The sequence below is a fragment of the Chiloscyllium plagiosum genome, unplaced genomic scaffold (assembly GCF_037043375.1).
Source record: "Chiloscyllium plagiosum isolate Xiang-an unplaced genomic scaffold, Cpla_swu_hap1 HiC_scaffold_27, whole genome shotgun sequence".
In the NCBI taxonomy this organism is placed as follows: Eukaryota; Metazoa; Chordata; class Chondrichthyes; order Orectolobiformes; family Hemiscylliidae; genus Chiloscyllium; species Chiloscyllium plagiosum.
The window spans coordinates 16,334,482-16,340,481 of NW_028270165.1; positions in this window are offsets into that span (position 1 = coordinate 16,334,482).

Here is a 6,000-nt window from a genome sequence, read left to right on the forward strand (position 1 = left end):
AAAAAGTTCTGAAATGTTGTCTCTGATTCTCTTTCTACAGATGCTGCCTGACCTGCTAAGGTGCTCCTGCAATTTCTGTATTTCTTTTTAAGTGAACGTCCATTTCATCTTTCAGACTCGCCATGTGCAGATATTTAACCCTTTCGAAACCTGTGAAATGATTGGATTCAAACAAACTCTGCAATGATTCACTCTTTCTCAGCTCCACAGGCAGAGAGATCTGGGAAATGAAGCTGTCAGTGTGGTTCTGTATTGGTGGGCCGAGAGGTGAATGCGATAGACATGAAATCCATTGCGGTTTCCCCACGCAGGTGTGAACCCTGCCGACTACAGTTGAGAACTACCGTCAAAAGGAAAGGGAGATTGTTCCACGGCTTTTTTAAAGATGCAAACCAGTGGAGGGGTTGAAATATTTCAATCACATTGGGACTGATCGGGAATCTGCCACCCACTGCCTGTCAGGGTGGAACAAGAGATACCCGCAGAGCTGCTTTTGAGGCGATGAGCCAAGTGTTTGGAAATGAGACTCGAACAGTGAGGGGCGTGAAGTCGTGGTCAAAATGAAGCAGGCACCTGAGGACAACGGTGTTTTATTTGCCAGTGAAAGATACTGTTTCACAAAGTTGAGTCGATAGAAGGGAAGCAGTGACGGTGATTATCTTTGGCTGTTTACCTCTACCTCAAAAATTCGGCAGAATTTTAAAGTCACGAGGAAAAGAAGTAAAAGTGACATTAGGAAGAACGTTTTCGTACAGGGAGTGGTTAGGGTCAGTAAGTCCCTGTATGTCATTGACAAAGAGTAAGATTCAATGGGCACAAAAGGGAATTCGGTGGTCACGTTCAGATGTGCAGATTTACGCTGAGAAGGCGAGAGAATGAAATGAATCGAGACACACGTTTACTTAAGTGTAGAACCAGCAGAGCGAAGGTGGGCCGCATGGCCTCCGTCTGCGCTGTGACACATGTTGTGATTCAGTGTGAAATCACAGTTCGACCAACAGAATGTGGGAATTTAGAAAGAAGTTTATATTTACACAGCCTCCATACGTCCGCGAAACAGCATATTACACGACAGCAGTGGAGGTCTTTGACATCAGGCTCGAACGTGCCTGCCGCGTGCAAGACGAAAACCTGAAGTGTTCTGTGGAAGGTGTGCCGCGTGTGCCAGCAGAGTGGCGCAGCGGGAGCGTGCTGGGCCCATAACCCAGAGGTCGATGGATCGAAACCATCCTCTGCTATTGTTCTACGTCATCTCGAGTAAGATCACCTTAAGATCGGTGCTCTTTTCTGCAAGTTGCATTCACTTACCAAATGTCGCATATCGATGCACTCGTCAAATCAAGTGTCCTGATTTTAGAGGTCTCAGTGGTATTCTGGTATTCGTCTGTTTCCTCTGAACTGAATCGCAAACCCAGTTCTCTGCGATGCCAATCAGCTGGTAAAGTTGAAACACATGCCTTGCGGTTTTGTCCATTCCTTGCAGTAATTCGCCACCCTGGTTCAGACGAGAATGACAAGCATGTCAGAAACCGTATCACGACTCAGACATAGCCCCCTACTATTAGGACGGATACCACCGATTGTGAATAACCACAGAGAGAGAGAGAAGTGACAGACAGTCGCCGTGAACGCGATGGGCTGAACGGCTTCTGTCTGCGCGAGAATGATGCTACGTGTTTATGCCATCCCACTGCCTGTCTCTGGGACAGAGAGGCTGAGGGAGCAAAACTGCTTCATTTTTAACCGTCCCTTCCATGTTGGACTGCCTGCAGTCCCTCAGCTCAGGGCCGTGGGGATGACTCTCAGTGAGTGAAGGTTTCACTTGGAATTCTCTTCATCTGGGACACTTGGGGCTCAGATGTTAACTGCTGCGCGGTCGCAGCAAAGAAAGCGATGCCCACTTTGCAATAGACTTTCCGTAAGATTACTGCGTGAAGACGATTTCTGAACACCAAGAAGGCTGCACAACAATGTGAATTTACCTGAGCGAAGAGTCCTCGGTGTCCATTTCTTTCTGTCCTGCCAGCACAGCATCATTCTATCTCTCCGATAACAGACCCTTGGAGAAAGTTCACAATCAAAGTTGTTCATGTTCCCCGCATTAATGTAACTGACACCTCTCACCCCAAGGGTTTCAGAGAGAGAGAGAGAGAGAGCAGAAGAGCGAATGGACTCTACCCGCCCCCCACCCTACACCCCGTCCCACCCCCCAGAACAACGTGCAAGTAGAAATAAAATGGTTTAATTATCCACCAGTGGAGATAGTCCAGTTCCTGGAGATGAGACAAAGTGGCCATTCTGCCCCGGGGACAGAATGACAAGCAGATGTTCTGGAAACGCTTTGCTGCTTGCAATTCTTGGAGCAATGTGGAATGTACTTCACACTGAGCAAGTTTCAGCTGGCTCAGAGTCTCCGATGTACATTGCTGTGTTTGCCGCCAGCTCAGAGAGAGAACAATAGAAAGGACGTAGGAGTGAATAACGATCCGCGTGAGAGGGCGAATAACTGTTAATGGAGACTGTTGGCGGCTAACAATACGTAGTGTGTCATAGCAGACGAGGTGATAACAAGGAGTCGTTTGTGTGGTAGGGGTCAAGGACATGGGGGAGTTCAGGCCCTAAAGTGATGGAACTCGATATTGAAGACCGGAGGGCTGTACGGTCACCAAGTGGAACATGAGGTGTTGTTCTTTCATCTGGAGCTAGAGCACAGCTGCAAGCCTGAGACAGAGATGTTGGCCAGGGAACAGGGTGATGTGTTAAAGTGGCAGGCAACCGCAAGGTCAGGGCCTTTTTTCCGCGGGCAAAACCGGGATGTTCTGCGAAGCAGTCACCCAGTTTATGCTTCATGCTACATTGGGGAAACGACACTGTGAGCAGCGAATGCAGTGGACTAGGTTGTGACAAAAGTGCTGCTTCACCTGGCAGGTATGTTTGAGCCCTTGGATATTCAGGAGGGAGCAGGTAAATGGGCAGGTGTTACACATTCGGCGGTTGCAGGGGAAAGTGCCTTGGCACCACGGGAGGTGGGTGTGGGGTGTTGCGAGTGAAGGAAGAGTGGAACCGAGGTGGAACCCCTGGCACAACGGGTGCGTGTTGGGACCATAACCCAGCTGAGAAAGCATTCTCTCCTATTCACTCAATGTCGTCTTTAGCAGCTTTCCGGTATAACAGCGCTCTGTTCTGCACCTCGCCTTCTAATATGCTTCCGAAAAAAGCTTGGACATAAATATTTCCCAGTGATATACTGGCCCAATGTTGAATTATCTGCCAGTGGAGAGAGCCCGGTTCCTGGTGACGGGACAAACAGCAGCAGGGAGACTGAATGAGAAGCAGTTGTTCAGGAAACTCTTTGCCGCTTGCAATTCTCAGAGCAATCTCAAATGTATTTCATACTGAGCAAGTCTCAGGTCGCGCAAGCGGTGTGGGGCGCTAGCAGCGTGCCGGCTCTCTGGCTCGTTGGTCTAGGCGTATGTTTCTCGCTTAGGGTCCTTTACTATGCCGAATTGCGAGAGGTCCCGGGTTCAAATCGCGGGCGAGTCCGCGTTTTTTAACTTGACTTGTGCAAAACTGCCTGATTAATTTTCTCAAAAAACGCCTTCGTGAAACGAGGTTGGGCTGTCTGGATTACGAATGAGGCGGAAAACAGGGAAGTGAAATGGTTCGAGATAGTGTTCAACAGGTTGACGTGAGTGGTGCAGTGTTTGAGGAATGTCAGCAATCAAGGTAGATTGGAAAATTGGGACAGCTCTCCTCGGAGAACCGAACTTTTCCAAGTCATGAGGGACCCAGAAACAGGAAATAATGTTGTGAAAATGCTCCCACACCTGAAAGGATCCTCAACGATTCGGCAAGTGGAAAATGAGGTGTTGTTCTTTCATCTGGAGCTCGAACACTGCTCCAAGCCTGAAACAGAGATGTTGGCCAGGGAACAGGGTGATGTATTAAAGTGTCAGGCAACCGCATGGTCAGGGCCTTTTTAGTGAAACTGACACCTCTTACCCAAGTGATTCAGAGAGAGGGAGACAGCAGAAGAGCAGGTGATTGGAGACAGCGCTGAACAGGTTGTCGTGAATTGTGCCGTGTATGAGGAATGTCAATAATGAAGGCAGATTGGAAAGTTGGGACAGCTCTCCTTGGAGACAGAAGTTTGAAATCTGGCCCAGTTGACGTTTTACAAGACATGAGGGGTTTAGACAGAGAAAATAATATAGTGAAAATGGCACCACGCCTGAAAGGATCGCTAACAATTAGGCAGTGTCTCGAGGAGAGGAAGTAAAAATAACATTATGAAGAACGTTTTCGTGCAGAGAGTGGTTAGGGTCAGATTTACGCAGTTGCGCTGGCACCATTGTGGAGCTCTGAGTTGTCTTGTCCTGTTCTGTCGGTGTGTTCTGATCTCAAGTGTGAAACCTCTTCCCTCAGATGGTGAAGTTGAAACACATGACTTGCTTTTCTTCGTCCATTTCCTGCGGTAAAGAAACAGACGCCCGTGTAACAAAAGACTTTCTGCAGGATTGCTGTGTCAAGACAAATTCTGAACACCAAACAGGCTGCACAAGCAGGCACTCATATCAATTTACCTGAGGGAAGAGTCTCCGGTGTCCATTTCTGTCTGTCCCGATAGCACATCACCTTGCCATTTCTCCGATAACAGACCTTTGGAACAAGTTCAAAGTTGCCATTTGATGCATTCGTGTCAATGACGTCTCCTACCCCAAGTGATAGTGAGAGAGAGCAGAAGAGCGAATGGGCTCTGCCTTCCACCAGCACAGCTTGCAAATAGAAACAAAATGGTTCAATTATCCGCTACTGGAGAGAGCCCGGTCCCTGGGGACGGGACAAACAGCAGGGTCCTGGGAGCAGGAGACAGACTGAGAAGCAGATGTTCTTGAAACTCGTTGCGGCTTGAAGTTCTGGGAGCAATGTACAATGTATTTCGTACTGAGCAAGTCTCAGCTGCTTCTGGAGCTGACTGCGTCCATGGCATGTGGCTCGTTGGGCTCAGGGTATCAACAGATTGACGTGAATGGTGCCGTGCCTGAGGAGTGTCAGTTCTGAAGGTAGATTGGAAAGTTGGGACAGATCTCCTTGGACCTGTAGTTGCTGTGGAGGAGGATCATAAGACACAGAATATAGAATAAAAGATTATAGTGTCATGTAACATAAATGATATATTGAAGAAACCTAGATTGCTGTTGAGTCTTTCATGTTTTAAAACGGGTTGTAGATTTCGGTTCATTAATCTGTAAATCCCAGAACTTTTTAAAAATCACATTCTCCAGGTAAATTAAGGTTCTATAAAAGGAGGTGACACCTCAGGTCAGACAATGCATGAAAGCTGTGAGGGTAGGGTCTATCTGTATCCTAATCTTGAGTGAGACTGGTTCTATTTCCAAATATATAATTCTGCAAACGCAGATTCACCCCAAAGACTTCTATATGTGAGTGCATGCATGAGAGAGAGCGTGTGTGTGCGTGTGCATGCTGGGTACAGTGTGTGTGTGTGTGATGGAGTATAAGTATGTGAGATGGTGTATGCGTAAGGTTGAGTGTGGGGATGTATTACTGTGTGTCTGAGAGAGAGCATGTCTATCAGAGAGGGTCTGCACGAGCGTGTGAGTATGTTAGAGAGTGCGCTTGTGTGTGTGAGAGTGTATTGTGTAGCTGGGTCTCCTGTAGTGTGATGTGAACCCAGGGTCTCGGCTGAGGCCATTATCATGTGTTCTAAACTTGGCTATCAGCCTCTGCTCGGCCACTAGATCAAAGAGGGCTGACGCACGAGAAAGGACGGGCGGGGGCACTGGTGGTGGTGAAGAAGGGAGAGAAATGGAGAGGAGACAGAGGTTGGGGAGTAGAGAATGACTGGGGTTCAGAGGGTTGGGGAGAGAATCGGGTTGCAGTGTGAAGAAGGGAGAAAGGGCGGGGCAGTGGGTGGGGAGAAAATGGACAAGGGGCAGAATAGGAAGCGAAAGACAGCACAAATCCCACCTTCCCCAG